The sequence below is a fragment of the Lygodium microphyllum genome, chromosome 12 (assembly GCF_053477565.2).
Source record: "Lygodium microphyllum isolate KBCC chromosome 12, Lygodium_microphyllum_v1.1.10, whole genome shotgun sequence".
Classification (NCBI taxonomy): Eukaryota; Viridiplantae; Streptophyta; class Polypodiopsida; order Schizaeales; family Lygodiaceae; genus Lygodium; species Lygodium microphyllum.
Genome location: NC_141146.1, coordinates 22,229,060 through 22,254,746, shown reverse-complemented (window position 1 = coordinate 22,254,746; position 25,687 = coordinate 22,229,060). Strand labels below are relative to the sequence as shown.

Below are 25,687 nucleotides of genomic sequence, written 5' to 3'. Positions count from 1 at the left end.
TTTTTCTCACATAAAGTGAGAAATCTGCCTTGGAAATCTGAAAGCCAATAGTGACAAGATACTGTCCTATCTTGTCAGACCATGCTCTAGGTGCTTGCTTCAAGCCATACAAGGCTTTCTTCAACCTGCAAACAAACTCAGGATGAACAGCATGCACATAACCTGGTGGCTGCTCCATATAGACCTCTTCTTGCAAATCACCATGCAAGAAGGCATTCTTTACATCCATCTGATGTAAAGACCATCCCTTTGATGCAGCCATAGCAATGACTGCTCTTACGGTTGCCATCCTTGCAACCGGACTAAATGTTTCTTCATAGTCAATACCATATGTTTGTGCATACCCCTTGACTACTAATCTTGCCTTGTATCTGTTCACAGAACCATCTGCATTGTGCTTCACCTTATAAACCCACTTACAGCCAATTGCATTCTTACCTTTAGGCAAAGGTACTAACTCCCATGTAGCATTTGCTTCCAAGGCATCCATTTCTTCATCCATGGCTTTCTCCCATTTTTCTTTTCCCATGGCTTGCTCAAAAGATGTGGGTTCTGGTTCCTGTATCACTTTGACCATATATGCATAGTGAATGGCTGTAAATCCATCATATTTCAGCCTATCCACAGGATACCTAGCTCTTGTAGACCTGCGCAAAGTAGGTTCACTCCCAGGTGCTCTCAAAACATCCCTGGTCTTCCTTACTCCAGGTGTAACAATAGAAGGAATACCCAACTCATCATCAATGCTCTGTTCTGAGCCACTGGATTCACCATCCACATAAGAGTGACCTGCATTCACATCAAACATGGGCTGATCAACCTTCTCTTTTCCTTTTCGTGATACCTGCATACCACTATCTGCATTGCTTTGAGAAGATTCTCCTGATCTCAATCTGCCTGTCCATGGCGAAGAATGTGAACCACTGCTAGAGGACGCTCCAGGTCCACTAATATTTTGTGACTGCTGCTGTGAATTCTGTGTAGCATTACCATTTTGTGCATCTTCATCATCAATCACATTTACTGGTTTATACCAGCTACTCATCTCATCAAAAACAACATCTCTGCTCACTGTAAACTTACGAGTAGAAGGGTTATAGCATCTATACCCTTTTTGCTGCAGAGAGTAACCAATAAAGATGCACTTCTCAGCTTTTGGATCCAACTTGGATCTCAGCTCATCTGGCACATGTACATAGGCAATGCAACCAAAAATTTTCAAATGAGAAATATCTGGTTTCCTACCAGTATACCTCTCCTCTGGAGTCATTCCATGTATTGCTGCAGTGGGCGTCCTGTTCATTATGTAGACTGCTGTAGCAACTGCTTCAGCCCAATAAAAATCTGGCAAGTCTTTTTCATTGAGCATGGCACGAGATACCTCTCCAATATGCCTGTTTTTCCTTTCTGCAATTCCATTTTGTTGTGGGGTATAACTGCATGAATATTGCTGCTTTATGCCATGCTCCTGCAAGAACTTTGCAAACTCATTTGAGAGGTACTCTCCCCCTCCATCTGACCTTAGGCATTTTATCTGCAAGCCTGTTTCTTTTTCAACCATAGCTTTAAGAGTTTTGAAATGCCCAAAAACTTCACCTTTCTTTTTCATAAAATACACCCAAACTTTTCTGCTATAGTCATCAATAAAACTGACAAAATAATGACAGCCTCCAAGAGATGCAGCTTTAGTTGTCCACACATAAGAGTGAATTAATTCCAATGGCTTCTCACTCTCTTGAACATGTCTAGGAAATGGTTTCCTTGCCTGTTTTCCAAGCTGACAGGCTTCACATACCTTATGCATTTCTGCAACCTTGAATTTGGGCAATCCTGCAACAATATTTTGGGCCTGCATTGATTTAAGTCGCTGTACATTAACATGACCAATGCGTTCATGCCAGATATCAATATCTGCAACTACACCGGTCCCATGTGCAAACATTGCTGCACTCAATTCAGACATGTCTGCATCCAATGTAAACATTCTGCCCTTCTTCTTTCCTTTTGCTATCAAGCGACCTTTATTTTTCATATCCTCAACAAAGCATCCATGAGGATTAAATCTGACCTGCAAGCCCTGTTCAACCATTTGACCAACTGAAACCAGATTCTTGGTGATATTCGGGACATGAAATACATCGGACAGGTATTTCTTTTTCCCACCCTGCATAGACAAGGGAAATTTTCCAATCTGCACAATAGGATGTGCAGTATCATCACCAGTCTCCACAAATCCTGGTTTTTCCATTTTCCTTGCATCCTCCATCCATTCTGCATGACCTGTCATGTGGTTTGATGCACCTGAGTCAACATACCATACATCATTGCTTTCTTCTGCACTTGTCATAGAATTGTTCATGTGTTGCACCATGAACAAATGCTCATTTCTGTCATCACCCTGTCTACTAGAAGATGCATAATTCCCTTGTTGCAGTTTTCCATTCATGATGTCATTCTGCTTTTTATAGCAGTCTTTAGCCATATGACCCATTTTACCACAGTAGTAGCATTCAACATTACTGTTTGCATTTTGGCCTCTTTGCCATCCACCACGACCTCTTTGGCTCCCCCTGCCTCTAGAGTTACCACGTCCTCCTCCATAGGACTGGTTTTCTTGAGTTTGCTGCATATTCTAATTTCTGCCACGGCCTCCAAATCGGCCTCCTCTACCTCTGCCTCTACCTCTTCCAGCATTTGAGTAGAAGACAGCTTCTTTTGAAGTTCCTCCTGAAGAAGATGCACCACCATTTCTCTGTTCCTCAGAAATTAGAAGAGCAATCAACTCCTCAAAATCAGGAAATCTTTCACGAACTGAAATGGATGTCCGAAACTGTGCATAATCCTTTCCTAGACCATTCAAGGTCACGGAAACTAAATCATCATCTTCCACTGGCGACCCAATGGAAGCAAGTGCATCTGCAATCTTCTTCACCTTCATGTGGTAGTCGTTGATGCTCATACTTTCTCTTTGCACATTATGCAACTCTTGCTTGAGTTGCATTTTCCTGGCTTGCGTATTTGTGCTATACATTTTTGACAAAGTATCCCATGCCTCCTTTGGCGTACTTGCATCCTGAATATGCACAATCATAGAGTCTGAAATACTGATAGACAGCCAATACATAACTTTCCTGGCTCTCTCATGCCATGTTTTAAATGCCTGCATTTGTTGATTGGGAACATCAGGAAGAACTGGTTCTTCTTCATTTCCTGCAACAAATTCCCAATATCCTTTTCCCATAAGGAAATTCGTCATTCTAAACTTCCATGCCTGGAAGTTGTTCTTGTCAAGCTTTTCAGTGACAATCTGTGAAAGAGAATCAGACGCCATTACAGAATATTGCAAGAAATTCTGTCACTGCAAAAAAACACAGCTTCACCCTCACAAGGGCAAATCTGCAAAACTGGCGAAAGTGGTATTTGACCACACAGTCACTTCCTAGTGACGATTTTGCATAAACAGGAACCAAGGATGATTCTGAAACTCCCAATGTCTCTGCGCACAAGCATACGATGCAATTTCTACAGTAACTTTTCACCGACCTGTAGAACAGTGGTCGCACAGCATAAAACTGAGCCTTTTCTTGAGTGCGTGCAGAAAACTTCCGTCTGCAAAACAGGCCCTGAAATGGCCTCAAATCAAAAAAACAAGGTCGCCAAGGGCTAAAGCCCTTTCCCGCAGCATATACTGCCCTCTTGCTTCACCGCGAAGGGCGTCTCAACCTGAGACAATGCACTCCTGCAATTTTCGGCTGTGCTACCTGCAGAGATCTGCTCCCAAAACAGAAAATGAAAGCAACACTGCTCCTCTTACCAGAACACCGCGAGCTTGGCTTGCTTTCTTGAGCTCCTTACCACGAACAAGGCTCTGATACCATGTCAAGATTGTGGGAGAGAAGGAAGGAGTCTCGCTTGAAGCTTTCTTGCTTGCACAATGGGGGAAGACACACAAGGGTGGAGGCTGAAAACAGTTTTCCTCTTCTTAGTTGTGTAAGCCAAAAGAACTCAAGTACAAAGAAATAGAAGAACCCTATATATGGGTCTCAAACCAAACTCAACTAACTAAGGTGGCATACTAACTGAGCCACGAACTAGAGTAGATAAGGATAGCTATCATGTAGCTATTATTCGTGGGCGGTGTACCAACCGCGTCTGCAACTGACAAGTCGGTGACATAAATATACAACGGTCACCCTGGCGTATCACGAGTGGAGCTCGATATCTCAACACTCCTCAGCTTCCCTTAGCCTCAGCTATCACTAAGTGCACATGAGCCTTTACCTCATTCATCTTATCCTTCTTTCCTCCATAGCTGCCTGCAACCTACCTCCATTGGAGGACTTGGGGAGGACAAAGGAGCTCATATAAGCTTATGCTTTCTTCTGGAGATCTCTTCTCCACATCAGGGCACAACTCCTCGTCACATATACCCCCAACATTGTCCACGTCTGAGCCCGGCATTGCGTGGTTCCCAGAAATAGGCACAGGTTTCTGACAGCGTGAAATCCGTATTGCTGTGCACGCAGCAAGCGACACAATCCCAGCAGCTATCTTGGGCCTTTGATAGCCCCCCTAGAGGGCTATCCTCATCTACAAGGGTTCCTGGAAATTCCTCCCACAGAGAGAGATCTCTGCCAAACCCTAACTGTGTATTTTGTGGCAGCCATAGCCAACAAGCTCTAAGCTTGACATTTTGTCATTTTTTCACTCTGAGCTTCATTAACAGTGATTCTAATCACTGAAGCATAGTCTCTGAAGCCTATTCCAGATTCAAAAGCACTTGGGCATGCTCAATGGACATCACTAAGTGCATTGGGAAGCCGACTTCCAACCGGGTTCCATTCAAGCACTTCACTAAGCTTGACAATAGTGTTTCTAAACACTAATCATGAATCATCTAATCATTTGCTTGCTGGGCATTCACTAAAATCTAGTGAGTTTTTTATTCCTCTTCTTATATTGTTGTAAGGTTATGTGTACAATTAACACATAGACCATCATACACTAGAAGTGTATTGCATACCGTGAGTGACTTTGTTTCAAGTACACTGGTCAATGAAATCAAAAGCATGAGTGTCATTGTACTCTCCTTGGAATCATCGGCAACAAGCATTGAGATCATAGACCAACCTTGTCCAACACAAGCTTCATCCACTAAGCCATATCACAAGGAGGAGCCTGAAGTCCAGTCTAGGTTTTACTTCATTAAAACCTAAAAAGACTATTAAACCTCGGAAGAAGTTTGCACATAAGAAAGGACCACCACAGTCATACTTTGTAATATTACATTTATATGATTTTCAGCCTTTCTCTTCATTGCAACTTTGATTTCAAATTGTCTAATTTGCTTTCGCATTTGGTGGAAAGTTTGTAAGGGACTAGACACTGCCCTTGTCCTAACAAGTGGTAAGACCTTTCCAATGACCACAACATATGCTGATGTTTTTTCTCAAATTCGAAAGTTTTCCACCCATGGCAGGTACTTATAAAATAGAAAATGATGGAGAGAGGGTATTGGCCTCTCATTCAAGGCAGTAGAGCTGTAAACTCTACAAATCTGGTTGATATAGAGGATGACCAATGTGCTCAAGCAATCATAATGTTACACTTAGATGAATCCTTGATTCATCATGTTGATAAACTAAACATTGCTAAAGAAAAATGGGATGAGCTTGAAAAGCTCTATGGAGCCACTGGCAAAAATACCAAAATGTTCCTTAAAATTGAATTCTTCAGCTTGGAATATCGATCAGGAGAAGATTTAGGAAAATTAATCTCTCATATGAAGGGACTTATGGCACAACTTGCCTCTGTACAAGCTCCAATACATGAAGAAGATGCTATTGCTATTCTCCTAAAAGTTGTAAAACAGGTGTTTCCTACTCTTGTAACCACTCTCACCAACATTCCAGATCCTACACTGGAAAGTACCATTCAATCTTATTTGGATGAAGAAAAGAGGAACCACAAAGAAAACAGCAACAGTCAGGCAACTTCAAATTCCCGTGATCAAGTATTGGTTCACACATCTCTCACTAGATGTTCTTTCTGTAAGAAAAAAGGACATCTTGTAAACAACTACTAAAGAAGTATCCTAAGAAGATGAAATGTAACAAATGCAAGAAGACATGGCATATCACTAGTAAATGTTCCAACACTCCTGATATACCCAAAGAATTGGTGGCCAACTATGCCTCCAATCCATCTGAAGATCGACTGTTTTGACTTTTTAAATCATCTACCTAAAACAACCTTGTAAGCCTGATTTATAAAGGCATCCCAAGAAGGGGGGGAACCTCTTACATGCTGTGTAATCCAATGCCACCCGAGCATTGAGGGGGGGGGGTGTTAGAAGACATGCATAAGAACCCACTATAAGCAAGGGAGTATAAGGGCAGATGAGTGTGAATAGCCCTAGGGGTAGGGAAAACCCTAACCCTAGCTTGGCAAAGGCTATATAAACAGCCTATGGGTCACTATCAAGTGTGGGAGAGTGTACCCAAGTTGTACTCTAAGCAACTTAGTAAGCAAGATTTTGTTCTTGTACTTTGAGCTCTCTTCTCCCTCTTGTGCACACATTCCAATGCTGCAACTCTGGTTTTCAACAAAACCACCTACTATTAATAGCGTAGCTTGCACTAATCCTTACCCTTGTTTTTGTGGACCACACCATAGTGATTGGGTACTCTAGACATCCAGGCTGAAGTGAGAAAAACCATGGCAATACCCATTTGCAAGGGAGGAGCAAGATCTAAGAGATATGAATAGATATTGACTTGGTACTCCATGGAAACTCCAAAAGGAAGCTTGCAGGGAAGAAAGAAAAGACCTCTTAGAGGGGCTGTAAGTGCAATGGGTGGGCGGGTTCAGTAGTCGAGCACTGTGCCTTATTACGAGAACGTCCATGGCAGCCATTTCTCCATTGGGCTGCAGAATGGAGACGCCACTGATGCCGTCATCTCAAGATGGTTGCAATTTGCTCACCTGCAACATTTGGCATCTCTCACCATATCCCCTGCATTGGATCCTTGCCTCCTCCCAAACTTGCTGAGTGAGGATTACCTCAAGGCACAAATTTTTAGAATATCAAGCTCCCGTTACTCTTTAGTCAGTCTATCTTTATCTATGTGTGTCAGTCTCTTTCAGTTAGAAGGATGGAAGAACAATGAAATAAGAAAAACAATGGGTCGAGGCTCATCTTCCACTCCACTGTGTCTCTCTCCCTCTCTTCCAACATGGTATTAGAGCCTGAACACTTGAAGCTTGAAGGCTTGGCGGTGGTCATTTGACATCAAGACATCATATCTGAACAAAAAATCATCAAAGGAGACTGTGCATGCAGCCTGTTTTTTTGCACAAGCTATATCTTGCTACAGAAATGGTTTTTGGAGAAATGACACATAGGACCTAACCGTTTTGACGTGATCTACAACTTTGCAGAAGAAAGTTTTTTCAAATCTCACAGATTTTGAGATATTTAGCATAGACATGTGCAGACTGGCTATTTACTATAGTAAACAGCAGGTGATTCCAGGGAACTTGTGACTTTCATGCTTAGTTTTGGAGCTTATTTGCAGGCTAGAAATAGTGATTTGGTTGCTGTCCTGAATTTGGAAACAATATACCTACAGGGTTGAAGTATCTACGATGCTTATTTGCTAGTGACAAATGCTTGGATCATACAACTTGAGTGGTAGATGCTTTTTGGGATATTGTGAGTGTTGAAAGTAAAAATTTTGGATTGATTTGTTGTTGGTTATACCAGGGTATTGATCGATTATTGTATGCAAGAAGGATACCTATCATCTTCACTTGACATACATGCAATATATTCTGACCGGTTCGACATGTATCAACTCCTGCATAGAATGGAAACTGAATGACATGTTTTGGGGATATTTTGAGGTTTGAATACTCTTGTTTTAATAGAGAAAATATTGCTGGTTATAGCAATGGGCTGGCTGTATTTGGTACTACTACTTGCATATAGTATAAACATTGATACTTGTATGGACATAGTTTGTTGCTGGGATATTTTGCCACTACCATAGAATGTTTTGAACTGATTTGAGCTTGGTTTATGCTTAGTTGATTGTGTTTTTTCATTGTTGGAATACAATTTATAGCAAGCAGGCTGTCAGGAAAAATATCTTGAATTGCAGGAAAGTGTCCTGAATAGCAGGAAATTGCTCTTGATCTGTAGGAAAAGGAGTCAGATACTTACATGTTGTATACATCACTAAATACCTAAGCTGCAACTACGGAAAATTCTCAAGGCAATGACGATATCACTCAAATTGTGGGAGAAAAGTCGGACAACAAAAATTTTGCTTTATGGAAGTTCCGTAGTATGAAGAATTTTTTGGTTGGCAGAGGTTATTAGGACTTATGTACGGGTGATGAGGCTGAATATGAAATGCATGAAAGGAATCTGACAAATGATCAGAAAAGGGCTCATAAGCTATGGACTGAGAGAGCATGCAAGGTGTTACATTGATTTTCCGTATGTATATCAGATGCTATGGTTATACAAATTACTGGATGCAGTTCCCCAAAGGATGCATGGGACACACTCATGAAGAATTATGGAAATGTAACACATGCAAGAAAGATTCAACTAAAGCAACAGTTTAATAACATGTCTAGGAATGGAAGAAGCATTCAGGCCTACACTACAAGGATCAAGAACATAGCTGATTAGCTTGCCACCATTGGATCTTCAGTGTCTGAGGATAATAGGATTGCAGTGACATTGAATGGACTTAAAGAGTATAAAGCATTTGATACATCTATTTCTGTGAGAGCTGAATCCCTTGATTGGGATGAGCTAATTGCTTTGCTGCTACATGAGGAGGTTAAGATTGGGATGAATACAGGTTCTAGTACGTCTCAAAGCAGAGACACTGTTCTTTACTCTAGCTAGCGTGGCAAAGGCGACAGAGGCCATGGCTCTTTTTGAGGTCAAGGAGACACTCGAAACACTTATGGAAAGCATCGGCAGAATGCTTGGCATGGCACAAATACACAGGGCTAGTGTGGATCTGGTGGCTTTAGAGGCAGGGGGAGATTACCCCATTGTAGAGGTGGTGGATCTAGCTCATGGCAATCAAATGATTGGTCAAACAGAGATAAGGACCATCATTACTGTAGTAGATATGGACACCTTGCAAATGATTGTTACAAGAAGCAGGGAGATATGAAGGCAAAGGGCAAACAACATGGGCACTTTGCAACTTCTAGCGGTGCTCATGATGAGCAGGTTGACAAATTGTTTGCCATGCAACATGTGTCTTAGAATGCATCTAGGTAGAACTGAGATGAGAGATGGTACATTGATTCAGGGGCTTCAAATCATATGACACCCCATGAGAATGGTTTGATGAGATGGTTGCAAGTTCACATGGTTATGTGTGTACTGGGGATGACACCCAACATGATATTCAACACATAGGAATTGTTCCGTTGTTGATGCCTAATGGCAAGAAAAAGAGCATGTAGGATGTACTACATGTACCTACAATAACCAAGAATCTTTTATCAGTTGGACAAATGGCAGAACAAAATTTGTAGGTGAGATTGAAGCATATTGTAATGGCTGCAAATTGATTGCTAGAGGCCGAAGAGATTGAGAATGTTTACTCTTGATGCGTCAATTCCAGAATTGAAAACAGCCATGTTTGCACATGATGATGGTGCTATACGGGATGTTGAGGTATGGCATAAGAAGTTTGGCCATGTGAAAAGCTGAAATCTATATAGTAGAAGGAGATTGTGCTTGGACTGCCTAAGTTCAAGTATCATGACTTTGGACATGTATGTGATGCATGCCAGTTTGGAAAGCAGACACGATTTCCATTTATGAGACATGTACGTAATAGCTTATGACCCTTGCAGTTGGTACATTCAGATGTATGGGGTCCATGATGGGACCTAAAATAGTCCGGCACTGGCTAAGGCACTAGTCGGACCTCATGCACTTAGCAGATAACCCCACCACATGGCCTCGCGGGCCAGGAGCGTTTGTCGAGGGATACACTATCCTAAACACTAATCACTACGAGTTTATAGTGTGTAATCCAACGACTGTTCCCTTTCCCGTCTCCTCCGAGGGAGATTATACATATATCGATAGTAAATGCCACATATTACACACATAGGGGCACCCCATCGATTGATTGTCGTGGCCCTACTGTAGCTCTCCTACATCTTGGGGATTGGCCCCTCGATGCACTACTTCCACATATAGACACATTCAAAACAAACTCCCCTCTTAGTGCCAATATATTTATCGTTCTAGAGATGCATTGATTCTCACTTATCCGTCCCCTTAGACCCACCGTTTAGACCTACATCCAGGTTGCTCACTCTCTCTATGTGGGTCAAGTCCTGAAGAAACCAAGTGCTATGCATCTAGGAGCTTGTAATTGATACCATTTAACGATGTTTGATGCAAATGTGTATATGATTAAGTGCTCAAACAATTGAAAAATAGTCTCGTGCATTGTGCAAATCCATTCTTTTCATGTTTCCATACCCTAATGTGTAATTGCTACGATGAGAGAAGACACCGGGCCTTACACTCGTGCTGTACTTTCCTTTATTTAACTTAACATCATCCAATATGAATAATGCATCAAATACATCATATTTTATATTATATTTCAACACTCAAACTTTCCTCATCCCCTACCGTTTAAGGTTTTGCCTTGTTGCATAGGTAAAGGGGTGATTTCATGTGTATTTCGCACGAAATAAGTAGTAAATACTCACAAAAACATATAAATGGGGATATCCTGAGGCAAACACTCATGCTTTATCCTCATTATACACTCACAGACACATCCATAATTTTCCATTATTTTTCTCGTCCGTTCTCTATTTTTTCTTGTTTTAAAAAATATTTTTTTCCATTTTTTGCTTATTTTTTCTAATTAGCATTATTTCATAGCTATGGCTCTTGGTTCATTGGACAGCAACCATGTAGATTTTATTGGTGTTTTGTTTCATGCTTTCCCCATTTTAAGCCCAAAAACCCCACTTTTCCTCTAAAAACCATGCTTTTTGGGTTTTTCCATTTATTTCCCACAATTTAAGTGTATATTTTTTGATTTTTTTATTATGAAAGACTAAAACCAGCAGCAAACAACATGTCCATCAATTTTCAGCCCATAAGAACATTGTTAAGCCCATCAAATGCAGAAAAAGAGCCATTTTCTTTGTAAAAATGACATTATCGTGTATTTTTTATTATTCTGGGTTTTGAAACTTGTTGCGGGTCTGCAAACTAGGCACCGTTTGATGCTCAGCCTGCCTTCACACTGCCATCTTCAGCCCATCTTTAGTTTGGAAGCAATCCGGTATCGCACGTCGGATGAGCATTCACCAACTGGGCTTCATTCTTCTTCACACGCAGAATTGCCCCTTGCAGGAGAGAGAGGGAGGAGAGAGAAAGACTCAAATCTGATCTCCATTATCGGGCAGCCATTTGACGTGCGGTCTAGAGCAATGGGGAGCGAATATCAAGTGCATCTCATGCATCTAATCGGTTGGGGGTGTTGCTTACAGCCCCCATAGCCTCCCTCAATGATTGGGATGATGGCACCTTCTTCCTCATTGCCTGAAAAAAATGGTGGCCCTCCCCCCTCTCAAATTCTTTTTTTTTTGTGGTTGGGCTTCCTAAAGGGAGATCCCAAAAGGCATACCCCTTGGACTCCTTAAGTCCCATTGTGGGAGCTTTCGCTCAACCGCCAAGACCCACGGATCACTTATTGTTTCAAGCGTTCCAAGCGAGCTCTAATGGCTATCTCTCACCTAGCCGACGCGCCGTCGATCCTACTAGTGTAGTGAGCTTACCTTGATGCCCGATCGAGTACCCTTCTCTCTCTTGCACTCCGGTAGCTCCACGATTCTTGATGCTAGCTCAAGCATCCTCAAGCCTCCTCCATCTCCAAGCTCCATCCTCCATAGCCGCGCGCGCAAGAGAAGAGAAGAGAAGAGAAGAGAAGAGAAGAGAAGAGAAGAGAAGAGAAGAGAAGAGGAGATGGTGAAGAGCTTCACCCTCTTGATCCCTCACTCTCACACACACTCACTCCCTCACACTCTCAGACTCCCTCTCTCAAGAGCACACACAAGCAAGAAGGAGAGAAGAAGAGAGGAAGAAGAAGACTCTTTTTGCCACACACCAAAGAATGAGCTTCTCATTCTCTTTTCAACTTTATATACAAAGCCCTAAATCCTTTTTGGGCGGTCATCCCTCTTTTACATGGCCAGCCGTAGCCTAGGCCCTTTTTCCCATTTCCCACCATTCTAATTTATCCTATTCCCAACTAGTGCGTACACTTTGCACAGGAGCGAGCCTGGCGCTCTTTTACAAAGATTCAGGGGCACTCCCACATTTAAATAGTGCGCCCTTTTTCTCTTTTGTTGTCTCGGGCCAACACCGAGACTTTCTAAGGGTCGTGCTTGAACATTCAAATTTTTCAGGGATTGGTTACCAGTCAAGGCACTTTTCTCTGCTTTTATCCTGCGCCTTTTTGCTATTTCTATTTTTTTCATTTTCTGCTTCTCTGTGCTGCGGAAAACACGGTAACATTACCCCCCTCCTAGCCAAGTGCCAGTCCCATGGCACTGTGGTGGGACGTAGTGGCTAGTTAGGTCGGCTGCTAGGTGGAAAAGGTAGGTAGCGGGCACTGCTTCCAATGTGGTTGGGTGAATGATAAGTGATGGGGTTTAAGGACGATGACCAGGAAAGATTCCGGCGTGCTTTAGGCTCCATGAAGAGACTCGGCATCTTTCACCCTGTTGTGGCGCCCGTTGTATAGCTGGTTGTCTTTTGAATATCCGAAATGCTTGAAGCAATAAGCAATCCCTTAGGAGGATGGTATTGGAGGGATTTGTTCGGGCGAAATCCCCCGAACGCTGTTTGCCTTGAAAACCCATGGCCTTGGTTGAAGATCCTTGTCTTTGAGTAGAAGGTCTTCAGTTTTGAGTTGAAGGTCTTCAGGTTTGTGGAGTCAATAAGTGATCCGTAGATCTTGGGGCGTTGGGCATGGATCATTGGAAGATGAGGTTCCAAGATCTATGCCAATGGCAGCTCTACCTTGACTTGGTTCAATCAAGGTGGCCATCAGCAAGCAAGCAGATGGCCGGATGCCGGTACAGGAAAAGAAGTGTTGATCATTAAAGGAAGCCGTGGGCGATCCTCTTCTGCGGGTAGCCATGTCTTGAAGTGCGAACATAACCTGCAAGAAAAGTTGTGCACTCCCTAAGGGGTGTGTCTGTCTTGCCATGTAGTGTGTGTGGCGCTCGTGGCAGTGGAACTGGGAGATGGGTCTGACCTTGGGCAAGCCCTTGGTAACGTCCCACACTTGAGGACCCAGTTCGTGCTTCATTGGAGGTGCAGTGCAAGTCTTAGGGTGACAGGTTCGAAATTCCTGCCCTTGATGTGCCCTAAGTGTGAAGTGGGGGGGGGGGGGGGCTAGGGAGAACCCTAGGTGCGGTGATTGTGGTGCTTCTTTCTTTTTCTTCTTCTTCTTCTTCTCTCTTTTTTTTTTTTTGGTCATAAAATATAATAGCATAAGGAGGCGTATACATGGAGACAAGCGATACAAGGGCATGACAGGAGTTTACTCCTCGTCATCTGAATGGCGGGTAGGGGATGGCGGAGGGCGAGGGGCCTTGTTAAGGAATCTTTGACTCAACAAGTAGCTTTTGAGGTTGAGGCGGGTTTTGAGGGTGGTGGTAGAAAGGAAGGGGTGGTTGCACTGGGTGAATTTGCTGTCGCTCATATCTTCGAGTAGTGCAACACAGAAAGATGGCAAAAGAGAAGCACGCATCATGAGGCGAGTCATGGTGCTGCTGTCTATGGCGTTGGGGTCGAAATAGAGGGGTGGGAGGTGGCGTTCTTGGGGTGCGGGCTCTTGGTGGACTAGGATCCTAATTAGCCTAAGATAATTATAAGTGGTGATGAATGCGGGGTCGGGACAGGAGGTGAACTCGCTAAGAAATCTATCTATAGAGCTATACAAATCAGGGAGGGTGAAGAGAAGGGCATCCCTATGGGAGGTACTATTGGTGTTATAGATAATGGGGAAGTCGAACCTGCCGTGGATGGACGGATTGAAGTCTACCCCTACCCTTCGAGGATGCAGCATAAAAGTAGGGTCATTTCTCTCGGAAGGGAGGGTGTTGCAAAATGCCATCCACGCGTCAAGGTTGACGTAAAAAATGCGTCTCCTCCAGGTGGGTTGGCAATTATAGCCTTCCACTGATCTAGGCACTTGGAGGACTTTATCCTGCCAAAATTCGCGGTCCTTGGCTCCACAAGCAATTGGGTGAGCCTCACCCTCCGCTAACCACTTGGCTTTGAGCCTTGCACCCATAGCGATGACGTCCTCTACAAGTTGAATGGGCAGTACTCTATTCAAGGTAGTGGGAAACTCAAAGCACAAGTCGAAGGGGTTGCGGTTATATTCTTGCTGTTCCCAGATAATCAATTCGGCACGGAATTCAGCAGGGGGATCTTGAGTGTGCGGTAGGAGAGGGGCAGGTTGTCTTGGAACGGGTCTGGTATTCAGCTTTCTCCTTGCCTTCTCTACCATCTCTTTCCTATAGTTGGCCTAGGCTGCTCTTCTCTCGGCAGAGGTATAGTTGGCCTAGGCTGCTCTTCTCTTGGCTTCATCTCCTTTCGGTCTGATGGAGTGGAGCAGTGTATTGAGGAAGGTGTGTTGCTGGGCTATCATGGAGAGTTGGGCCGCCTCTACCTGATTCTCAGCTAGCACCCTGTCTCCTTCGGCTTTGGCTAGCCGGCGTGCTAAGTCCCGTATTCTCTACTCATTGTGATCGGCCCATTCTTTTACTCTTTTTTCCATATCTTTCAGGCTCTCCCCCCTGATGGAGGGTCATTGCCATGAGTTGTTGCTGCTGGGCCTCGAGCTCACGGTGCAGGCAGGACTGCTCCTGGCGTTCATCTGCGATCTGTGCATTGAGCTGGTTCAGCTTCACCTACATCCTTCGCACCTGTTTTGCCCTTAATTGGTCCAACTCTGTAGCCTCCTATCTGATCTTGTCAGGCTGGCTTTGTGCTTCCAGGTTGACTGCAGATAGCTGATCATTCTTGCGCCGAAGGTGGGCATTTGTTTCCCTCTCCCCGTTGAGACGCTCCATCAAGATTTTTCTCCTTCCTTCCCAAGCAGCGTCACGTTCCTTCAGGGCTTTTAATTCCTCTACCTCCTTAGTGCTGGCTTCCTCCCTGAGCGTAGCGATTTCCCTTTGATATTCTGTGATCTGCTTTGTTCTCTCTAGCTGGAGGGCGGCTTGTGATTCTCGTTCTGCTGCCAGCTCCTCTACGGCTGTCCTCCTTTCTTCCCTGGCTCTTTCCAACTGTGAGAGCAGCTCCTTAATATATTCATCGTATTGGCCTGCTGGAGGTGGGGGGTGGGGCACGGTCGTAGTGGTGACAACATCTTCTATTTTTTGCCTTTTCAGCTCCGGCCTTGGCTCCAGTTCAGCCGTGGCTGCCCTTTTGGCTCCTGATGCTGGGGTGGCCATGGTCGCTTCCCTTGCCAGCTCTCGTTCCACCAAGAATTGTAGCCAAGTGACCATGTTGCTCTCGTCGAATTTTGGGGTGGAACCTTGGGTGGCGGCGGCAAGGGAAGTCGTCATGATAGGAGTGGCTGGCATGGAAGGTATGAAGAGGGTGAGAGTTGGCATCATTGGATCCTTTCCTCTTCCTTTTGTAGAGGTAGGGGTGTGATTTCCGGCACGTTGGTACTGGGACCGGGTGCCTCCGTTCAGTGCGGGCCCTCTGCACCTTCCTCGTCTCTTCTGTGCTGCTCCTCGATGGAGCGATGAGTTGCGAGCTCTATTTCTTCCTCTTTCTTCCTTCTGAGCTCCTCCTCGGTCTTCTTTTTTCTTTCCTCCTCATCCTTGACTGACTCCCTTCGAGCCCTTTCCAGATCTTCCTTCTCTTTCTTCTTTCCCTCCTCTTCTCTTTTTCCATGCAGGGCTTTGGTTCGTTGTTCCGCATGCCTTTGTGGTGTAGCCTGGGATTCTCCCTCTTCGTCTGCGTTCGTCTCTGTTTCATTAGACGACCTTTGCTGCTCTTCTATGTGAGGCGGGGACTGTGACAGTGACTCGCCACTTTCTTCATCGCCTCCCTCTTTGTCTTCTCCTGCTTGTCCTTGCCCTAGCGCTTCTTGGATGATTGTCGTAAGGACACCTCCAAACCCTATGGTGGAGGCCTTGGAGGATGATGCCTTGCGGGTCGATCGGGACGACGGGGACTCCCCTCCCACGGCTCTTCCTCCTATTGCGACGGCCTTCACCGAGGCCTCAATTGTCTTCCTCACGAACCCATTAAGGTTCACCTCATCCAGCGATTGCGCCGCAATGCTGTTGAGCAGAGGTACATTGATTCGGGTCATTATGCTGTTGTACCTCTGGCTTGAGAACAAGGTGTGCACCATCTTTGCCTGGAGCTGAATCTCTTGGTTGGGGATGTCCGCCAGGCTAATTTCATCATTGGTGTGAACCTTCACTTTATCCATCCCCAACATGGTGTAGATGTCTCTTTTCGGCTTCCTTTCCACCTTATTCGGCAGCCCTAGTGCCCTTTCCACCAACTCCTGGGTCAGCTCGATCTGCACCTGTCTGGTGGCTTCATTGTCACGCACCGTGATGGTGCCCCTGTTCCTGTTGAAGGTGCGCAAGAAATCAGCACACAGGGTGTAATCTATCCTCCAGCCCACTGCGTCCAGGTACTTCTATAGGTGGCACTGCTCTATGATTTGGCGTACCACCGGCTCTTCGATGGCTACGTCTTCAAGGTTGAAGACGTGGTGGAACTTTAACTGGTTGAAAGCTCTTGTTTCCACCGTGAGGCCATACTTTACTTATTCCTCCTTCGAGAAGGAAATCTTGCCCACTTTGTCCTGGCTTGCCATGGTCGCCACCTGCACGTTCAGCCATTTCCATTTTTAGTACTTTTGGCAACTAATTTGCTGGAAGAATAAAAGCATAGCAGATTTTATTTAACATAGCCTTAACTTTTCCTTTCTACATTCCACCACATTCCACCTTCCACTACATTCCACCTTACTACCCCTTCCCCCTTTGGAAAAGAAGAATCTGTCCCAGGATTGGAGGTTACAAGGCCATGGCTTTCATCTCTATTTGTGTAGGAGGCAAGCGTAGAAGTTGGGGTTATATTCCATGTGAGCGGCGTGGTCCAGATCAAAGGGTCGAATCCCTATGTGTGTGATATACGTGAGGACATTTGTGAGGAAGTCACCGGAGTCGACTCGACTTGCGATGTGGAGCTCTTCCTCTGTTAAGAGGCGGTCAAGATAGGGATGTTCTGTGATATGCTCATCCATGGGTTGACCCCGAAGAGTGGTTAACACTCTATACGAGGTAGACGCGACGTAGATGGGATCATACTCTGCCGTTTTGATGGCTTGGCGTTGTTCGGCGTTGGTCATTATGCGACATCCGTCAACCTCCCATTGCAACCTAAGAGCATACCACTGCCTTAAGAAGGGTGATCCAGTATCAGCAAGGTAGGATAACCTTGCGATCTCTTGGTCAGTGATAGCAGACATTGTCCGTGGGTCATATGATGTGATGAGGCATTGCTTAATGGCTTGCTCTTTGGAGACCTCGCTAGTGAGCAACTCAGCGGCGGCAGAGCGAGAAGCTTGTGCAAAGGCGAATTCAAAAGTGTCCCAAGAGCAAGGCATATTGCACACTTCTGTTGCAAAGGGTTTCGCTAATAGACCCAAGTCCAAGCGATCATAGCTGAGGGCCAGCAATAGAAAGGTGGAATCGAGCTGTTTGATGCAGTCCACCACATCATCTCCGGTGTCCTCTACAAGGTTAGCAGCCAACGTTAGAAATGACTTTCTTTCATAGGAGGGCGTAAGGCCGACGGGTGGTTGAGGTTTGTTAGAACTAGAGGTCCTGACAGTACAGAGTTGCGGTTGGGAGTCCGTTTGAGCCGGCAACCTGGCTGTTTGCAAGAGGGGTGGGGTAGGGTCGGTCACAGCAGCTGGGTTGCTGCAGTCAGCTTGGCTGCGGAGAGTTGGGTTGACTTGGTTGGATGATGCCACCTGTAGTGGTGGCCGTTGCTTGGGCCGATAGGTTTGTGTGACTCTCTTGGGCCGAAGCATAGAGGAGTCGGATGGCTAGGGCTCTGGAGAGCACTGCGGCCTATGGTTTTGAGGTGTTGGGGGACATGGGCTGATCAGGCTTGAGGGTGGCGTAGGACTAGTGCCTTTGGCCATAGGGGCCTTAGGGATCCACAGCGAGGCATTCCCCTCATAGTAGCCTTGCGCATGCAGGAGGGTTTTAGGGACCCATATTTGCTTAATCAAGCAGCACTTCCGGTGATTGCGTCTTGGTTTCCTAGATTTAGAGTTGTAGGTCTTATGCAAACATGTGCGTCTAGTCCTAGGCAATTCTCGAGGCTGTTTAGGCACCCATTGGAAGCGAGGCTATTGGGCCCTTGCTTTGGTTGCTGCAGTCTGCGGTTTATGGGAATCGGGGAGCGGCAGACGCGCATTACCCCCCTCCTTAGTCTTGCCTACGGATGTTTCTATCAGTGGCCCTGCGGACGATGACGGTGTTACGCAACCCTTGCTGAAGGCTGTGACAATGCGCACGTTGCCGATTGCTAGGTGGATGCACTGCGACTCATAATGAACATTGTAGTGAGTCTGATTTTTGAAGGTTCGCCCGAGCAGTGACTCCATGTCTGCATCCGTAGCACTCGGCAACACGTAAAACAACATTGGAACAGTTTCAGACTCGATAGAAATGGCGACTCTGCACTTGCCGAGAAGTGCGTAAGATTGAGCCCCGTATGGGCTTAATTTGGCAGTTGTGGGTTGAAGTAGTGGTTTGCCAAGTTGGATCCAATGCTTGTGCATTAAGACATTGAAATGTGCTCCCTCATCAATCAAGGCGTTGAAGGAGCATGTTTGCTTGGCAGTGACCATGACACGGAGGTAGGCAGGTTCTACAACTTCCTCCTCATTCTTGTAGATTTCAGTGATTGTGGCTACTCGTATTTTGATCGGCGGTTCTAACATTGGTGGCTCATGCAAAGGATGAGTGGGAGGGTAGTACTTCTTGACACGGTTGCCATTGAAGAAGCCTATTCCTTCACCGTCTAGGGTCTCAAGCTCGACATTACCGTTTCGGCTGATTGCTCGAACCTTGAAGGGTCCAAGATCTCTGAATTTCATCTTTTGCTTATGTCCTTTAACTGAGTAGAGGAGCACTAAGTCACCCTACTCGAACTCGCGTTGCTTGACATGTTTGTCAAACCAGCTCTTGCGTCGGGCTTTCTCACAGATAAGTGTGTGGGTGGCTAGAAGACGAGTTTCTGATAGGCATTCCAGCTCGACCAAGTGTTGCGTCCATGCTTCCTTCCCTTCCCATTGTTCTTGGAGTGCTATTCTCAGGCTAGGGACGAAGAATTCTAATGGTAGAATTGCCTCAGTCCCATATGTCAGCCTAAAGGGGGTTTGGCTGATGGCCATTTTATAGGCTGTGTGGTAGGCCCACAAGGCTGCCATCAACTTGTTGTCCTAGCTGCTTCATGAGGCTGAGACTACTTTGGTCAGGACGTTGATGAGAATTTTGTTAGTTGATTATGCTTGGGCATTAGCCAGAGGGTAGTATAGTGAGGATTCGCGATGGATGATAAGAAAGGCGGATAGGAGATGTGCTATCACTTCGTTGATGAAGTATGTGCCTTGGTTGCTAACCAGTTAGATGGGGCAACCGAAGCGCGAGATCACTTACTCCCATAAAAACTTGGCAGTCGTCCTAGCGTCGTTTTTTCGTGTGGCTCTCGCCTCTGTCCATTTCGTGAGGTAATCCGTGGCCACCACGATGTACTTGGCTTGTGAGTACTACGCCGCGGGGCTGATTGGTCCTATGAAGTCAATTTCCCATTTTTCGAAGGGTTGGCGAGCAATAACTGGGGTTAACTCCATTTGATCCTTACGAATCGGGACTTTTGTCCGTTGGCACTCGTCACAATGCTTGACGAATTGCTTAGCATTGCGGAAAAGTATGGGCCACCATAGTTGGGATTGCAGCACCTTCCATGCTGTCATGTCTCCTCTAAAGTGTCCTCCTGCAATGCTGCTGTGCACCTCTGAGAGCACATCATGCATCTCATGCTCACATACACACCTACGTAGAAATCCGTCTTGCCCCAGCCTATAGAGTTGGCCTGCAATCAGCTGGTAGGGTTGGATCTTCAAGATCAAGCGCCTAAGTCGTGCATTTTCTATTAGTCGCTCAGGTAGTCCGTGCTCGAGCAGTTGGACTATGTCGTCTGCCCAGTATGGCGTCAGATCAGCCTTAAATAGGTCTCTCTCGCTGGACAGGTGGAATAAGTGGGCATCAGGTAACTCGTCAATGATGCCCTGTCCAACGGCTTCTCCTGTGGATATACGGGACATGTGATCAGCCATGTAATGTTGTTTTCCCTTTCGTACCACCACGGAGAAATCGAACTCTAGGAGCAGGAGGAGCCATCGAGCTATACGTCCTGTAGCACAAGGTTTGTTCACTAAATAGAGTAGGGCTTGATGGTCCATGAAGAAGATGAAAGGGGCGGCCAACAGGTAATGTCGAAACTTTTTCACGGCAAACCCCATGGCTAATCCCTCTCTTTCCGTTGTCGAATAATTCATCTCTGTCTCAGTGAGTTGCCTGTTAGCGAAACTCACTGGGTAATCTAGGTAATGCTCACCAGGTTGGCACAACACTGCCCCCATAGCAAACTTAGAAGCATCGATGTGTACGTGGAAGGTAATGGTCCAGTCTGGGGCTCGTAGAATCGGTGCTGTTGTCAGAGCCTTTTTCAATTCTTCGTATGCCCGTTAGCATCCCTCGGTCCACTCGAAGACAACCAGCAGCTTGTACAATGGCCTGGCGATCAGCGCATAGTTCAGCACAAACCATCGATAGTATCCTGTGTGACCTAAGAAGCATTGAACTCCCTTATAATTAACTGGGGGTGGATGGTCAACGATAACCCTGACCTTCGAGAAGTCAGTGGCAATGCCGTTCTTCGACACCACGTATCCTAAGATGCATCCGTGCTTCACCCAAAACTGACATTTCAAGGGGTTCAAGGAGAGACGATATAAGTGGCACCGTTCAAAGACTGCGCGGAGTTTGTCTAGGTGTTCAATCCAGGTTGAATGGACACACAGATTGTCAACAAAGACCTCTAACTCCTTGCGAAGCATGTCTTTGAAGATGGTGCACATGAGGTGTTGGAAGGTGGCAGGGGCATTGGTCAACCCGAAGGGCATGACTATGTATGCAAAGATGCCCCACTCAGTGGCAAAGGCGGTCTTGTGCTTGTCTACAGGATGCACTTGCACCTGGTTGTACCCTAAGAAGCCATCCAGAAACCTGTAGGCTTCCTTGCCTGCCACCCTCTCAAGCATGTGCTTGGTGTACAGCAAGGGATATCTCTCTTTGTAGCAGCGTTCACCTTCCTGTAATTGACGTACACTCAAATTTTGCCATTCTTCTTCATCACAATGACTATGGGTGATACCCAGTCTGTGTGCTCAATTTCGTAAATGAATCCAGCTCTCATTAGCTTGTCAATTTCCTCTTTGACAGCATGAGCGTATTTTGGATTCATGGGGTACGGTCGTTGCTTGACCGGTGTTGCGTCCGACGTCATGGGTATATTGTGAGTCACAATACTCGGATCTACCCCCGTAGCTCTTCTAAGGACCACGCAAATACGTCTATGTACTCCCGCAAGAGAGCGACAAGACTCAACTCTTCTTCACCAGTCAAGTCATTGGCAATGAACACTGGTTGGGGTATCTCCCCTTCCAGGGCTAGGTTTACCTCCTTGACCTTGGCTGGCCCTTCAATTGGTTCGCTCGTCTGCCCTTGATGCTTGGCACCTAGCAGGACCACTACCCTATCGCCTTTTTTGAATTTAGTGAAGCATTTAGGGAGGTCCTATGGCTTTCACTGCTCTTCTGATTGTGCATCCCTGGGGTGCTTTGCCCTATCCTGCTTTGACCGTCTGTGTCTCAGGTGGACGGGTAAGTCCCCCTTGGTGCATCTGGTCATGGGTGGCCTAGGGATCTCTGGGTTGCTATCCGAAGTAACTTCCGATTCAGAGTCAAACCCTCCATCTTTGCTAGAAGAGGTGGTCTCCCCTGGTGGCCGCAATTCGGTTCTAAGTATTGATGTCGTTCCTAATTGGGCTAGGCCTGCTTGCTCAAGGTCTATGGCCCCTATACCTTCCAACCACGCACAATCACATTTCATGCGCATGACTCCTTGCCCCAATCTAAGGGCCTGCCTTTTCTGCGGCTTGGCGTCTGCTCGTATCTGCTCAATTTCTCGTCCTTCAGTGTCGTACTCTATGGTATCCACTTCACCCTCGCTCTCATCATTGAAGGATTGGTAGTCTTCGTATTCATCGCAGGAATCTTTGTCATTCGACTGCCCATTGTCTCCTAGGGCTTGGTATGCCCCATGTTGTTGGTCTGGAACCAGGGCCCAGTTATACATGAGTTTCAGCTCGTGCACCCTGGTCCATTGCCACGTAGGATCCTCTAAGAGATCCTGGAGCGGTTCGAAGTTGGCAGCCGGGTTTCCCGCTAGCTGGTCTGCTAGGTATTCCAGTACCCCCTGGAGTTTCCTTTTGTTGGATGGCATTTGGAAGGTAACAGGCTTAGGCCTTCCATGGAGGCTTGCTGCCATCATGTAGATTGGTGTAGAGAGTGCTTCGTTTGTCTTGCCGATTGTTTTGATGGCCTGCTCATACACCTCATGGTCTGAGAATGGCAGGTCAATTGTAGCGAGAACATGCATCCAATCCCGCTCATCCTCTCGGTATGGGATATACTTAGTCAAGGACCCATAGGGCTTCCTGACCTGAGTGTTCCCTTTGAGCATAGCAAAGATGGCGTCTAGGTCGACTTGTGAGGTCTTCCAAGTGTCCATCTCTATTCTTACGGTGTCAGTTCTATTGCCAAGGAAGATCAAGCCGTTACCCCAATCTTCGATGACTCTAGCGTTGCGCATCCAAGGTTGGCCTAATAGGACATCGTAGTCCACTCCCTTCATGACTATAAAGTTGATAGAGAACTGGACACCTTCGATCTTCATTGGCCAATTCTTCAAGACCCCGAATGGCTTCACTCTCATACTGTTTGCTAGCATGACATTAAACCGAGCAGCTTTGACAGGCGGGTTTCCCCAAGTCTGTAGCACTGCGTGGCTAAGCATACTAACCCCGGCTCCCGCGTTTACAATTCCCTTCCTTGTTGTGTCACCCAGGGCTAGGACCGACATGACTGCGTGCATCTCAAAGCCCTTCCAAAAGGCGTTGATGTGCAAGGATTTAGGCACGGAGTGCAGCGTCAGACTTGGCAATTGTGTTTCTGCATCCTGGTCTTGAGGGTCTGCCGTGGCCTGCTCTTGCGATCCCTCGACCCACTGCTTAAGGTCTTGCCATAGGGCAGGGTGCTGCTTAAGCAAATCTCCCAGGCTAAGTGTTACAGGCGTGGTCACTAGCGTGGTCAAGAGGTCATCAGATACTCGTCCTCCTCTTAGCCTAGACTGTCCCGGCCAATGGCTGTGGTTGATCTGCGGCTCTGTTGCGTCTAGACTTGGTCTCAGTGGCACTACTTGTGGCGTAGTGGCTTTGGCCGACTTAGGTTGAGGTGGTGACATTGGCATGCTCATGCTGGAGAGATCATCGATCTCGTCCTCTATGATGGGTTCAACATCTTTGAGATGCTGTTGAGCCTCCCTCACCCATTCCTTCACCTTTTCTATGGCCTCTAATTGCCGCTTTGGATGCGGGTATTCCCCTATCTTAGCACTTCCCTTTTCGGCTGTCTTAGGGGCTGAAGTCTCTGCCTCTGCGTCTGAGACTTTCTTCCCAGTAGGTAAGGTCGTAGCACTCTTAGTATTTAATGCGACCTTAGCTTCCAATCTCTTCTTTTTCCGCCTACGGCTTTTCTTTCCTATTGAGGTTGCGTCAAGATTGCTAGGTCCTAGCAGAGAGATGCCAGCCTGCTTCGTTTGGGCTCGGGTCATAACTTGCAAGGGAATAGGTGTGGCCTCCCCATCGGGGTTTTCGACACCAAACAGCCCCAATGGGACGGATGGCAAATAAGTTGAGCTAGAGGACAACTTCCGCTTTGGGCAGTCTATGAAAAGATGGGTGATTCCGCACTCTGCGCACCTTTGGCCAGCCTTGTCCCTGTTTGATGCTCTCTTTTAGGGCAGTGTGATGAGACATGATCGGGTGTCCGCAAGTCCAACAAGTGATCGGATCCTGTGGCTACCCTCCTAGGCCTCTACCCCGTCCTCGTCCTAACGCCATCACCGGCACGGGTCAATAATCTATGAGGACCACGTTGCCCTTGTCGTCATGCAAGACATAAGGGTATATGTAGGTCTCTTCATCATTCGGCTCCTCCACATAGTGTATTGGAGCGTCGCTCGGTGGGTGGGTCACATAAGGACCAGGTGGTCTAGGAATGCCGATAGGATTTATGTCCATTCTAGAGATAGCTGGTTTCATATTGTTAGGCGCGGGTAGAGCCAATGGGGCTCCCCTTCTGAAGAATGGCTACGGCCTGTTAGCTAGATAGGGCTGGCCGTAGGGTTGCGAGTATGGAAGTCTTGGTGGCAGTCTGCAATGTGCGACATCGTGGCCGAACCTATCGCAGTTAGCACAAGGTCTTGACCTAGGGTCTTGACACTCGGCCGGCAAGTCGTTTCCGCCACAGTACACACACTGGATGTGCGTGCGCATTGGTCGTCTCAACATGTCTTGTATCTTGACTAATTCCATCTTGACCTTAGCCAAGCCTTGGTCTGTCTCGGTGGCCTTCCCCTTATCTTGGGATGATGGGTTTGACCGCTCACTAGAGGCTGACGTTCTCTCTAAGCTTCGCGGGTTAGTCTCTTCTAGAGTTGAGCTCCTAGAGCTTCGCTCTTTCAGCTGGTCATCGACTTTGATGGCTTCCTCAAAAAATCTAGCCACCACGTCCAGTTGCAAGCTTGAATTGCTTGCCAATGCCTTATATAACTCCTCATCTCTAATTCTGCTGATGAATACATTTGAAACTGCTTTGTCAGTCGGTCATTCACCTAGAGGGATTCTCTTAAAGAGACTTCTCACATGGGTCACGTAGTCACGATGTCCTCCTTCTCTTTCTACTTGACATTCATCAAGCGTACTAGCAGGTTATCGGAGTATCCGAGCTCGGCGAACCTCTTGACGAAGAGATCCTTGAGATTATTGAAGTTGGCTCGTTCCACGACATCCAGGCTTGTATACCACGTCCTACCCTTGTCGCCTAAGCAAAGCTCGAATGCTTGCGAACGTTGAGTCTGGTTGTTGAGGCCGTTGGCTTTGCAGACTTGCTCAAATTGCTCAACAAAGCTGTATGGATCGTCATGCGGTTGGTACTTGTCGAGTTGCTTGGCAACAATCGGTATTTTGGCCTGGCTCTTTGAGCCCTGGTTTGCCCCTAATCCTGCAAGCAGAGACGTCGCTAGTGTAGTGGCACTCTGCTCTACTGCGGTGTTATCGAGCAGCCGTTTCATGAGGAGCTCGCTCAGCGTCAGGTCTCCCTCTAGTGCTCTCTCATGGTCTATTCGGTTCCGG

At 46.4% G+C, this 25,687-nt stretch overlaps 1 pseudogene; it reads left to right on the top strand.

Annotated features, from left to right (window-relative positions):
• Positions 1-6,852: 6,852 nt before the first annotated feature.
• LOC148027535 (kinesin-like protein KIN-13A) overlaps positions 6,853-25,687 on the top strand; it is a 35,202-nt pseudogene continuing 16,367 nt past the window's right edge.